Here is a 14646-nt window from a genome sequence, read left to right on the forward strand (position 1 = left end):
TCATATTACACAGATTCAAATGCGATTTTGCATCAATAACTGGTGCGATAATAAGTCTCGCAACACTGCCCATGTTGTTTTTGTCGACCATGTTGTTGTGCGGGCAGTTCGCGTTTCGAATCTTGTTCCGCCGGTGCCATTTTGTCGCGAGAATCAAGAAAAGTGATCGTTTTGTGAGTTTGGTGACCGCGATTTGCCTGCAAGACGGCCGCTGCTGCAATCACAGGCGATTTTTCTTCCCGTCCTCCTCCGAGTGCGGCCAAGGAAGTGCAGAAGAAGACGCACGCATTCCATCAGGTTTTAATCCATCAACGGGATTGCCCGTACGTACGCGCCCCCCAACGGAATCCGTCTCTTTCCAGGGGAATCGAATGAAGCCAAAATTTGTGTCATTCCGGGCATGAATTATGTCGCCCATGCGAATATTCTGCCGTATGATTCCGGCGAAAATCATCCGCTGCAACACGAGCTGTTCCGTAAGTTTGTGGCGCACCAACCGGACAAGGACCCGCTGTTAAGCGTTCAGGAGGATGACAGGGCATGGAAAAAGTGGAACCAATGGCTGGAGCACGTCGAATCACCGAAGGCATACGGGTGACCGTGTTCCCGTTCTACATGGGATGTCGCGATACGTCAGCTGCTTCGGTGTATTTGGTAAGTGACGATTCTATGACATTCCCCGAATTACAATCCCCTTCTTCTTGACATGGCCCCCTCACTGGGACAGAGCATGTTCCACAGATATGAACTGAGAACTTTTGTTTTGCCAAAGTTGCCATTTTCGCATTCATATAGGGTAGGTGTACCAGTTATGGACATAGTGGTTCCTATTTCGCCATACATGATTACTTTAACGCCTTCAAATTTTAAAAACTTTTGTTTGTTGTGGTAGTTAGATTTAATATATATCTCGATGTTAAAACATTCAAAAAGATTTAAAATATGAAAGTAATAAAAATTTCACATATGGCCAAATAGGGAACCACTGTGGCCATAACTGGTACACTTTCCCTATCGTGTGGCAGGTACGATGAAACCCGGGAATTACAATTGACCGGGAAATTGTGAAACATCCGGAAAAAGTACTAGAGAATTTTGGGAATTTTGCCAAGGAATGCACGACTGAGTTGCTAAAGATATAGGTTCTTTAAAATGCTTTATGCATTTCTATTGAGATTCTTGGCATCGTTTTGATGACATCCTTTCAGGAATCCTTAATAAAATTTCTTAGGGTAATCACTGATAGAGTTTGTGCATTGCAAATAAGATTTTTAATGGATTTCAAATATGAATGTCGACGGATTTAATTTTGGAAATTTTAAGCAAATTACTGACGGTATTTAGTATTTATTTAATTTAAACTTAACGTAAGCCTGTCGGTTATACCATTTTTCGGTTAGTGATAACCTGAGTCAATAGATTTCTGGGGATTTTCTTGAGAAATCTAAATGGTTTAATTGCTTTTTGTCGGATACCTGGAGGAACTGATACGGATTTTTGAAAAAGCCTTGTTTGGATTACAACAGACTAATCCGTGATCTATGACAAAGTGAGGTCCCTGATTAAATTTGTATGAATTTCTGCAGATGAATTCATGGAGACCTTTTTGATAGGTATTCTAAGTATTCTTGATCAGATTTTGATGAATTACTGAGAAGATGATTGTTTAGAGTTGTCATTATATTCTTTGCAAGCAAGCCATCAAGTGTATATTTAGCGAGATATCGTTCTCTTTTAATGTATTCGAATCCCATGAACAGAATCTCCATAATTAGGGATTAGTGTAGTTACTATTATCCCTTTTCTATTTTTCATCACGACATGTCAGTCATTTAGTTATCTAGAAGAACAAATACATATTTGCGTACATTCAAACACCTGTCGAAATTTTCCTAGGTAGATTAATTGTATAGGTACTTATCTGGTGTTAGTATTTAAGGTGCGACGATTTCTTCAGTGGATACGAGTAACTGACACTGAAGAAGACTGCAAGTGGTAGCCGAAATACGCAGGTACGAGACATCATTTCTATCAGAGCTTCCCTTAGATTTAACGAGAGATCAAGAATTTCTACAGGAACCTGTTCTTACGCATAATTTTGAAAGCCATCTTAGCAGAAGATGGGTTGGCAATTGTTGATTTGTGGAACAATGATGGGAATTAATATGTGAAGAGTAGTTTTTTGACATAATTCCAACATTTCCTATATGAATTGTAGTGGTTACACAGCATCCTCCGTATTCTGGTACGTTTGATGGCAAATATTTCTACCATGCCAAATATTTTCTTCGCCGAATTCGAAAGTTATTTTGACAAAAAAATACAAATTTACAAAAAAATAAGCAAATTTTAAGTTCTGACAATTTATGAAAGTTTGCTTGAAACAGATTTAAGACATTAAGATTTTTCAATCACTTTTTATATAGATTTGTCCAAAGCTCTGTGTCAGTTGCTAGGTAACGACAGAAAGAAAAACAAAATCTCTAGTGACCATTCGTTCATTAAAACATGTTTATATTGCAATGAGCAAATGCCATTCATTATTTGACAAATAAGAGTTAGGTTAAATTTTGCAAAATCTATTTTGAAATTTCAAAATTGGCGTTTGCTAGATTTTACTTTAGTTATCTAGAAGAACAAATACATATTTGGGTACATTCAAACATCGCTAGAATTTATTGATAAATGGTGCATATTGTTTTGCAAATATTTGAGCTTTTTTAATGACATTTTAATGGTAAATATTTGGATTATCTACGAATATTTGAAAGTTGTAACAAATTATTGATTAAGTGAAGGAATTTCAAAAGAGTTAGATTTTTGAAGAAATTAATATAAGTTAATCTTCTTCTTCTTTCTGGCGTTACGTTCCAACTGGGACAAAGCTCTCAGTTAATAACTGTGGAAGTGCTAATCGAACACTAAGCTGAGAAGCAGGCTCTGTCCCAGTGAGGACGTAATGCCAAGAAGGAAGGAATATAGAGTTTAAATTATTTGAGAACATAGAATACAGAAAAAAAACATTTATATCAAGTGAGCATATTCTATTCAGAATTTGAGAAATATTCATAAAGCATGGGAGAGATCCTCCAGTACCGGACAACTAAGCCGCTAAATTCGGAATTGAAAAACTATTTATTTTATATGATCATGGTACTTTTTCTGATAAATATTATCGTTTTTGATTCAAATTGACCAATATTAGTTATAAGGCACGTGGCATTCAATACCGAACATCAACAGACAAACATCGCTTTCAACTCTGAAAAATTACGTGCAATGTCAAACATGTGTTTAGTTCTGTATCAATTCAAGCCAACTATTTGTCATAGTGTACTCATACCTTAAGTTGAGTTTTACTTATTGTGCAAGTGGTTCATCAAAAAACCTCTTTCATATATGATGAAAAATAATACATTTTACGTGTTGTTCTGAGTTTTCGTTCTTATTTGTATTGCATCTTTCATACCATGATCTATAAAATCCATGGAAATGAATATGTTCGATCTCACACCGACAACGGCATCATCATAGCAGCACCCAAGCCAAGCGCAAATTGAACCATTCAATTTTTGCCCATTGTTTGGTTCTTTTGCTTCATCGCATCGTCAGCCCAACGCAACGATAGGCAGCATCCAGTGCACTGCTGTGCGCACGGTTTAAATTGTTCGTCTCCGTACTGTGTCACCTATAAAAGGCGACAGTATTTTTGTATGCTCTGTATACAGTTTCTTTCTCTCCCCACCGAGTAGGCACGCTGCCTCTCGGTGGCAATAAAGTTCCAATTAGTAAAGTTTGAAATCGAGTTGTTCTTCGTCGTCGTCCCCGTCATCCTCACCACACAACGTAGGGCTCCATCTCCAATCAAACATTGGTGCCGTGACCAGGATTGGCCGCCACGGAGCGACCACGGACCGACCGAACCAAGGACTGATCGCACTGCCAGCGATCATGAACCAACAGTACCACGGGATCCAAGACGACGGCAGAGACAAACGGACCTACAACTTCCTCCTTCCGGACCAGCGTGTTCACCTACGGATTAAACGAAAAGATCTCTGGACCAGCGTTTCAAGCCATGGACTGGAGAAGCCTCCTCCGGACCGGCGTGTCCATCCTATAGCAAGAACTGATATCCTTCCGAGCTGGCGTGCTCTCCATCCAAAGTGGTACGTCCAAATATCACACCGGTAACCATCCAATCCTTCGAATCGGCGCGTTCTTCATCAGTGTCCAAATTTCAAACCGGCATGTTCATCTTCAAACCGCTACATCCATCCTCAGGACCGGCGCGTCCACTTTCGGGCTATGATGGCATCTAGTCCGACGGCAAATCCATCTTCCAAATGGTCGAATCAATTGGCTGCTTCTTCCACCGGCGTTGTGGAAATTCCGAAGGTGTTCCTTCTCATCCGATTCGACCAACGGCCGTATCCGCTGGCACCCGGAAATTCTGGCCTTCAACTCGGCGAAGTCAGGCCAAGTTGTCGCTCGAGACAACAAGAATCTTCCATCGACCAGCCCCAGTGATATCATCCCAATCCACCAAACTACCCGGACTATCAATCAAATCCAATCAATCCAATTCGAACGGACCGCAACGTAAACGAATATCATCCATGCTACCTACAGCAGTCATCCAACGATCATCGTTTCAACGGCAGGCATCGATCGAGCAAGGCAAAATAAAAAAAACGAATTTTCAATTTCGTTTTGAGGCGCCGGGATGTTCGATCTCACACCGACAACGGCATCATCATAGCAGCACCCAAGCCAAGCGCAAATTGAACCATTCAATTTTTGCCCATTGTTTGGTTCTTTTGCTTCATCGCATCGTCAGCCCAACGCAACGATAGGCAGCATCCAGTGCACTGCTGTGCGCACGGTTTAAATTGTTCGTCTCCGTACTGTGTCACCTATAAAAGGCGACAGTATTTTTGTATGCTCTGTATACAGTTTCTTTCTCTCCCCACCGAGTAGGCACGCTGCCTCTCGGTGGCAATAAAGTTCCAATTAGTAAAGTTTGAAATCGAGTTGTTCTTCGTCGTCGTCCCCGTCATCCTCACCACACAACGTAGGGCTCCATCTCCAATCAAACATTGGTGCCGTGACCAGGATATATTTGATAACATATGGTGCAAAAATGTCAAAGATCTTCTTCTTTTTGGCGTTACGTCCTCACTGGGACAAAGCCTGCTTCTCAGCTTAGTGTTCTTATGAACACTTCCACAGTTATTAACTGAGAGCTTACTATGCCAATGACCATTGTTGCATGTGTATATCGTGTGGCAGGTACGAATATACTCTATGCCCTGGGAAGTCGAGAAAATTTCAAAGATATCATGTTACAAATGATGCTGTGCGAAACTAGGGGACAGGAGATGCTAGACCAAAATTTTATTTGACCATATTTAGTTGAAATAAGGTACAAAATACATTCTCACTTTCAAATTATGATAATGTTACATTATTCCTGCGAGGTCAAAACTATTTTTCCATATTCAAAATCATAATTAAATAATTTAAATATAAGGCGATAAGTCTACTTTTTATCGATTTCCAAACATCTGTTTTTTTTTTTCAAAAAAGCGTACCCACAGTGCACCAGTATCCGCTCATGCCCCTATTCCCGCTCACTAGTGTAATAATCAGTGAATAAATTGTCACCCAACACCCAGCAACTAAGACATTGTCATCTCCTATTCTTGTTGCAACAATGTTATTCTCCAACATCAGTTTATCACCACTTGAGCAGAATATGACAAAGATCGATCACCATGTGCGAAGCGATTTTCTGGACTTTGCATTGCAATTTTCGAAAACTTTATCTGTGTTGGTAAACATTCTCACACTATCGTAACAAATTTGGTTTTGTGTTTAAAATAACTTATTAATCGCGAGTTGAAAAGGTTGCAACAATGTTGTGCCCTGTGATTGTCATGACAATTTTGCTTCTGATTGTATCCCTATCCGCAAAAGTATGGATAAACGGGTTGTGAGCGACTTGCTTTGTTGTTTGTTTTTCGTCTCCTTTGATGACAATTTGATTCACTGGTAATAATTTATTTTTCGTGTCAAAAGCCAGCATTTTTCGCACGGATATATTCTAGCAATATTAACAACTTTCGAATTAAGTCGTCTGACATAATTTTCATTTGATAAATAAATTCTTCGTATTGAAAACACAAGACCTCGTGAGCGGTTATTGGATCGCTAGGTATTTTTGTGTGTTCCAATAACCGCTCATGCAAAAAATAAACAAAATATTAGAGAAATGTCGGTTTTAGTATACAGCATTCTTTATTGCAGTAGTAGCTATGGTAAAAAATATCAGGATAAATAGGGTGATCAAAGTAATTTGGACAGACCGTTACGTGTATATAATTTGGCCATTTACGGCAAAATCAAATGGAGGTGGCCAAATAATATACGCGTAACGCTCTGTCTAAAATACATAAAACACCCTACCTAACGAAATTTTAAATGCACTTTTCAATAAGTTCGTCACGAAATCTGTTTACTGTGAGCGGAAATAGGAACACTTAGATGTAGTAACAAAGGCAATAAAATTTATGTTTTTATGAATTATTTTCAAATTCTTTCTATTTTGCCTCTGATTACCTATACTTGGAGCTACATTGTGACATAAAATAGTATTGATCGACTCAATAGTTATTTTATAACAAAAAAATGAACACATAACTTCCCTTGAATGAGCGGAATCTGGTGCACAGGTGGTACATATTTCAAGGATATGCTATTCTACGCAACCATATTTGTTTGACCATTTGTTTCAATCAGCTTTGTGTTGTTCGGCGTACAGGCTTTATAGTAAGTTTTTTTTCAGAGACTTACTAAAATAGTGCAATTGTCTATTTTAAATAGAAAAACTCTAAATCTCTTATTGTTATCAAAATGATCTCTGAGATTATTTGTTTACCATGTCTCCTTGTGAATAAATCGTGGTGCAAAGTTCTAGAAACTCCAGATACATATATTTTTAAAGATTTTAGCGCAACTATTTCACAAGATTTTTAAGGGTTTCTTTTCAGATTTCTCTAGCAAAACCTGCAATTTTTATTGTATCTCCAGTTGTTTCTTTTGGATTTCTTGTCAGAACTTTTAAAAACATTTCTTCGGTAAAAATTTCTACAACAATTGCTCCAGGAATTTCACTTTGTCCTTCCATTCCATTTCATTTCAGTTTATCAAAACTCTTCAACATTACAACGCTACTACCTTTAGAAATTTCCACAGGGATTACTTCTAAACATTTTCCTAACGATCATCCTTTAGTTATTTTTCTAGATATTCTTCCTGCGATTTCTTAAGTTGATAGTTTTGGAGATTTCCCAAAGATTTGTACAGAAATTCTTGAAAAAAATCTGCAAAGATTTTTTACATGTTTGTTTAGAAAATCATTTAGAGATTTTTGCACAAAACCCAACCAGAATTTGTTTGGAGATGAATCAGCCATGGCCTAAAAATTTCCTAAATAGAGATAATAATTATAATAATGAAAAAAAGGAATTCAGAAGTTTTAGCCTAATTTTTCAGTTATTTTTTCACGACATTTTCAAGAGAATTTCTTTAAAACTCATTCACAATCTCTTCACGAGTTACTTCAAAAATTCTCCAGGGATTGTTCTAGGAAATCTATCAGGAACTCTACCAAGAGTTACTCAATACATTTTACCAATAATTTCTTATGAATGATATCTCTCTAGGAATTTCTCCAGTATTCCATGAAGGAATTACTCCTACAGTTTTCCAAAAATTTCTCGATCAACTGAAGTCTGCGTGGGTTTTTCTAAAAGCTTTACGCCAGCAAATGATACAACAATTGTTCCAGTAATTCCTTCGATAATTCTTCAGGGATTCCGTCCGATGTTTTTCTTTCTGCAGAATTCCTTCTGACAATTCGTCTAGATATTAGCCAGATTACGATTGATTATTTTTTAATAATTTTCATAGCTATTTACCTAGAGAATTCTCCAAGATTTCACAAGAAACCAAGATTTTTAAGAGGTCTTTGCAAGAGTTTATTAGAAATTTCTACAGAATTTTCATCAGAAATTACTGTAGAGTACTACAAGTGACATCCCTGGAATAATTCTTGGATGAATTATTCAATGAAATCTTACAAGAAACCCTGAAGGCATTCTAAGGGAAATTCTTGACTGAATTCTAAAAATAAAACACAGATTTTATACAAAAAAATCAGAAAATTGTTAAAAATCGTAAAGAAATCTCTGGAGTAATATTCGAAAAAATATTGATTGATTTTTTAAAGATAATTATTGCAAGAATAATTACATAAAACAATAAGACGTATGAATTCCTGGAGGACTTGTGACTCTTGATAAATTTCTGATATTGTTTGTGGAGGACTTTCTGAAAAAATTTCTGTTGCTAGATTTCTGAAATAATCCTTAAACACAGGTTTAATACCAAAGCTGTTTCGTATATCATGTGGCTGGCACGAAGAATCTTTATGCCCTGGGAAGTATAAATTATAATTATTAAATAAAAAATAAGATTACGAGAACAAATCAACTCACCTGCGAAAATTCTGAACTACTACGGCAAATGAAATGTAATATGTTGTTAACAAAATTAAAGCTTAATTTAGTTTTACCAAATTAGAATGATAGTGGAGCCTAATACAGAACAGCTGGATATAAAAAATCAATGTAATGGTTGAAATGTACTAATAAAGGATTAATAAATTATTAAGACAATATCCTGAACCGACCGGATATCGAAAATCTACCCGAGATACCTTAGATAATTTCTGTAAAAATTCTGAGAAAATCATGAAGAAAAATTCTGGAATACAAGCAGTTATACTTATCGTAATGTTGTAAAAAAAACTCTAGGAAATATCTTAAGAGAAATGTCTGGTCAGATTATCTGTGGATTCTTTTTAAGAACTTTCATCTCTGATTTTTTTTCTTTCTGCTTCTTTATTTGATTGTGCATAATCTCGTTTTTTCCCTTTTTTAAGGCATGAAGTATCTACACTCCAGTGCAAAAGTTTGGGATCACTCCCAAAAACATACAAAAGTATTTTGTCCATATATTTGTGATAACACGTCTAAGGTGTGAAAGTGGGTAAATAATGTAGGTGAAAATAACTTGTATATTTTAGTCAATAAATGAACTTACGTTCCAAACGTAAACCTTTGAGACGATCCGGAACATTACGGGAGATAAGAAATTTATGTGATTGGTCAACCATTATTGCATAATACAGTTAACTCTCCCTTACTCGATATTGAAGGGACCATCGAGTTAGGGAGGTATCGAGTTACAGAACACAAAATCAGTGCAATTGCTATCCAAGGGACCATCGAGTTAGCCATGAAAACCAACTTTTACTATGGTTCTCTAACTCGATATCGAGATACCGAATATCAAGTAAGGGAGAGTTAACTGTAGAGCGAAAGATAAACTATGACTACGTAGAAAGTTGATGGCGTGCAATCTTATTTTTATATGTTTGGTAGTAAAATGTTGTGGAAAGTATTTTTCTTTTCAACCTCTATGTTATGAATTACTGGAAGAACTCTGAACAATTCCTGGAGACAATCTAATAAAATTCCTGGAGGAACTATGGCGAAAGTTTGAAGAAATTCTCGGTGGAGCTCCAATGGAATTTCCGGAGAAAATCTGAAGGAGCTCCCGGAGGAACTCCAAAGAAAATCCATGTGGAACTCTGATGAAATTATTGGAGGACCTCTAAAAAAATTCTGGCGGAACTCCGAAGGATTTGTTGGACAAACTGTTGAATTATTTTCAGAGAAATTCCGGAGAAATTCCCAAAGGAACTATAGAGGACATCCCGAAAAAAATCTGCAGAAATTTCTGGAGAATTTCAAAAGGAATTCCTGGAGGAACTGTGAGCAATTTCTGGAGGAACTCCGAAGAATTCCTGCATAAAGGAAATCCGAACGAATTATCGTTTGGGCTCCGAAGGAATTTCCGGCAAAAGTTTTGAAATTTATAGTCTAGAGCTGGGAGGGAGGCACCGATACTACAGACGAAATATAGAACAAAGTTTGTTTGAACTGCAAGATAACTCCAGCTTGCCAACAACAATCAAGGCAGGCTTGGGAAAAATTGCTAGTTATCTTTTGTTGTGTATTTTCGATCTTTCCTGACAAACATGGAAAAAGGGCCACAGTTTTCTATGCACCAAATATTAATTTACATTGGAAAAAGTAAAACCATGCGTTTTTCAATACTTTTTATTCAATCAGTTGAAAGGTGCTCACGTGACATTACTTGCATTATGTGCATGAATTGATTTTCATTCAATTTTTGTCACTTTTGATGAAATGCGAAAATGTTTTTTAATCAGTTACGTGCTTTTTCCATGTTAGTCCAATGTTTGAAATCTGGGCTCACAGTGACAGTTCGTGACAGCGGAATCCCGGCTCACTATGACGTACAGAAATTTTGTATTGGTTTCTCCCTCCCAGGTCTAGAGGAACTCTGAAGGAATTATTGGTAAAACTCCGAAAGAATTCCTGGAGAAAGTCCGAAGGAATTCTTGAAGAAACTTCGAAGCAAATCTTGGAGGGATTTCGAAGAAACTCTTGGAGGAATGCCGGGAGTAATTCTGAAGGAGTTCTCGCAGGAACTCTGGAAGAATTCCCGGCAGAGCTCTGGAGGATTTCCCAGAGTAAGTCTGGAGGAATTTCTAGAGGAACTCTTAGGTAATTCCTGGAGGAACTCCGGATGAATTTCTGGAGAAATTCCGAAAAAAAAACTCCGGAACAATTGCTGAAGGAATTGCGGAGAAATTCATAGGGAACTTCCGGAAAAAATATCCTGGTAGAACTCTGGAGGAATTCCTGAAAGAACTACGGAAAAAAATCAAAAGCAACTTTGAAGAAAATCCGAAGGGATTTCCGTTGGAGCTCTGGAGGAACTTCGGAGGAAATCTGGATGAAAACAAGAATAATTGCTGAAAGAACTCTGGAGGAATTTCGGGAGCAACTCACGAGAAATTACCGGTGAAGCTCCGAAAGAATTCCTGGAGGAACTCTGAAGGAATTTCCGGAGCAATTTTGAAGGAACTCTGTACAAAATCCTAGAAAAACTCTAAAAGGAATTCCTGGAGTAAGAGCAATCGTTGGAGGAACTCCGGAGAAATTCCTGGAGAAACTATGGAGGATATTCGAAGGAATTCCCGATGGAGCTCCGGAAGAACTTTTCAGGAATTACTGGATGAAATCCAGAGCAACCGCTTGAGGGACTCCAAAGGAATTTCTGGAAGAACTCTGTAAGAATCCCTGGTGGAAATCCAGAAGAAGTTCCTAGGAATTGCCGGAAGAATATCAGGAAGCATTTCTGGAAGAACTTAAGAAAAATCCTAGAGGAACTCTGGAGAAATTTTCTGAGGAATTCTGGAGGAACTCCCGGGGGAAAATGTGGGGAATTTTTCGAACTAATCCCTGAAGAATTACTAGTGGAAATCGATAGGATTTGCAAGGTATTACTAGAACTCTGAAGAATTTCTGGGAAAATTCCGGAAAAAAGTAGAAACCCTGAAAGAAATTTCTGGTGAAGCTCCAAAAGAATTCCCGGAGGAAATCTGAGGGAATACCCGGAGGAACTCCGAAGAGATTTCATGAGGAGCTCTTAAGAAATTCTTGGAGGACTTTCAAAAAAATTCCTGCAGGGACTCCGAAGAATTTGCCTTAGGAATAATTTTTAGAGAAACTCCGGAGAAATTCCTGATGGAACCATGGAGAGAATCCCGGTGGAACTCTGAATAAAATCCGGAAGGATCTCCAAAGAAATTCCTGGATGAGCTCCGAGAAATTCCTGGAGGAAATCCGAGGAATTGCTGGAGGAACTCTGAAATAAGTAAGAATCCATGAAGGAAATCCAAAGGAATTCCGGGTGTAGCTCCGAAGGGATTCCCGTAGTAACTACAGTAGAATTCTCGGAGGAACTCTGAAGAACAGGATTTGGAAAATTTAACGATCATTGACACATGAGCCATAATTTCATCCCATTTATCCGCCTGCATTCATACAAAACGCATGACATTTATCGTTCGTGGAAGATAACGAGCCATGAATAAAAACAAGACAGACACACACCACCCACTGTTTGGCGCTGATCACTGTGTGTCAACACTTGTAACATTCGCTGACCCACTCTCATTCTGATCAAGAAACAGAGGCGAATATGTTTTATTTTCTGTGCTATGTTTGCAACCAATGGGGTGTTCAATGGTTTAATAAATTATAATTAGGTTGTTAAAAGGCCTTCCTTAGCCGAGTGGTTAGAGTCCACGGCTACAAAGCAAAGCCATGCTGAAGGTGTCTGGGTTCGATTCCCGATCGGTCCAGGACCTTTTCGTAATGGAAATTTCCTTGACTTCCCTGGGCATAAAGGAATTCCTGGGTGAAATCTCCAGAGGAGTTACTAAAGCAAAGCCCAGGAGGAATTCCTAGAGGGAATCCTGTAGGAATCGCTGTAAGAAATCCCCGCATAAGTTTCTGGAAGAAATCCACGGAGTAATTTCTAATGGCAATCCCATGAGAAATTCCTAAAGGAATTTCTATACGAAATCGCTAGAGGAATTCTTGGAAAATATTTGCGGAAGTAATCTGAAGAAAATCCTCAGAGGAATTTCTGCAGGAAATCCCCGGAGAAATTTCTGGTGCAAATTCCCAGAGAAATTCCTGGAGGAAACTCCCGGATGAATTCCTGATAAAATCCCCGTAGGAGTTTTTGGAGAACATCCCTGGAGGAATTTCGTAATTAAATCCCCGGAGGAATTCCTGGAGGAAATTCTTGGAGGAATTCTTGGACAAAATCCCTGCAGAAATTCCTGATGCAAATACCCATAGAAATTCCTGGAATTCCCCGGATGAAATCATCGGAGAAATTTCCTTATGAAATCCCCGGAGGAAATCTCAGGAAGAATATCTGATCGAAATCCCTGGAGGAATTGCAATTGGAAATCCCCTGAGAAATTCCTAGAGATAATCATCGGAGGAGTTCTTGGGGGCTATCCCAGGAGGAGATCCCTGGAAGAAGTTCTCGGAGGTACTTCTTGAGGAAATTTTCTCAGAAATTTTCTGGTGTGAATCTCAAGATATTTTTTTTTAAATCTCCAGACAAATTCTCTGAAAAAGTCTCCGGAGTAATTTCTGGAGAAAATCCTCGGAGGAATTTCTTAATGAATTTCTAGACGAAATACCCAGAGAAATTCGTAGACTAAATATCCGATATTTTCTTAAAAAGTCTCAAATCTCATCCAATCGGTATAAATTCCATAAAGTTGAACATTATGATTATGATGATAAGAAAACGTAGGTTGATAACATTCTTCATGATGACAAGATTTAAAACTTTTGAAGTTATAAGAGTGTCACTTAGGTGAATGTGTTCATATGTACTATTTTTTCATGGTAAAAATACTTTTATAAATGTATTCTGTCAAAAATAAAATAAAATTAAATTAAAACTATGTGTTCTGTATCTTGACACCTCTCTAACTCGATGGTTCCTTCAATATCGAGTTAGGAAAATTGTACTGTATTGTGCAAATCACCTAATATAATCACTTGAATTTGAAGAGTAATATACAATAGAATTTATGGTGGGATTCCCGGAGCGCTTCTCTAACGAAAATATACTTGAAAACTTTAGAGGATCCTTGGTTTGAATTTCAACAAGACGAAGCGAAATTTTTCATGCGAAATACCTGATGCAAGATTTTCAAGACGAGGAAACCGATTAATTAAATTTCCATGTGAACCTAACAAACATGCTTCAGGAAACGTCCAGGTGCAGAACGATTTCCTTAAGCTAATTTGTTAAAATCTTTGAATCTGAGATTTCCCTCAAAAGTAGAAAAGAATTTTGGACCTGAAAACGGATATTCGTGTAAGGGATGGTAAATTATTTCACGTTAAATCGCGACTTTTGCGATACCCTCCCTGTCCCCTTGTCACACTATTTGCATGAGAATTTAAAAATTTTGGAGCGTGACATTATTTGTGCATGACCCCTAACATATTATAATAGAAACTTCATTTAACATAGTAATACTTTCACTAATAATTACTATAGACCTATCGATCATAGATGTGTATGTATGTTTGTGTATATGTATAACAATATATATGGCTAAAAATTCGATATTTTCATTTCTATTTTTAGGTCGGTACGAATAACATTATCGAGCTCTGTGAATCATTTTAATGGTTTCTAAGGCAACCTCAACACATCCTTGAGTGCCTTCAGACTTGTATTTCATCTGGAAGTGTTCACTGCGGATCTTCAGATTCATCACCGGAAGCGTCCAAGCCATTATGTTCCATATTTTAAATAATTATTTAATGCTATAAAACAAATGTAATAAATGATTCATAAATAATACAATAAAAAGTAATTGATGATTAACATGACTCTGTATTCATATTTTTGTTCGAAACATGTTTTATATTTTTATCAACAAATTCTCCTCAATGGTTGATTGAATTGCTTTTATCTATCACAAAATTATAATACTCAGCTCAATCATTCTCGATTTTGAATCATAAATATGATTTAGGATCGATAAAGAATTAAAAAGCAATTTAATCAACCATTGAGCAGAATTTGTGATCGCTTTTT

At 37.4% G+C, this 14646-nt stretch overlaps 1 long non-coding RNA gene across 1 annotated transcript; it reads left to right on the forward strand.

Moving 5' to 3' along the window:
• The first annotated feature begins 24 nt into the window (after positions 1 to 24).
• LOC110678704 lies at positions 25 to 14430 on the forward strand. The gene is made up of 2 exons (XR_002501866.1): positions 25 to 654; positions 14191 to 14430. It is a non-coding gene; the product is annotated as an uncharacterized LOC110678704 (long non-coding RNA).
• Positions 14431 to 14646: the final 216 nt, after the last annotated feature.

This window comes from Aedes aegypti, chromosome 3, assembly GCF_002204515.2.
Source record: "Aedes aegypti strain LVP_AGWG chromosome 3, AaegL5.0 Primary Assembly, whole genome shotgun sequence".
Taxonomy (NCBI): Eukaryota; Metazoa; Arthropoda; class Insecta; order Diptera; family Culicidae; genus Aedes; species Aedes aegypti.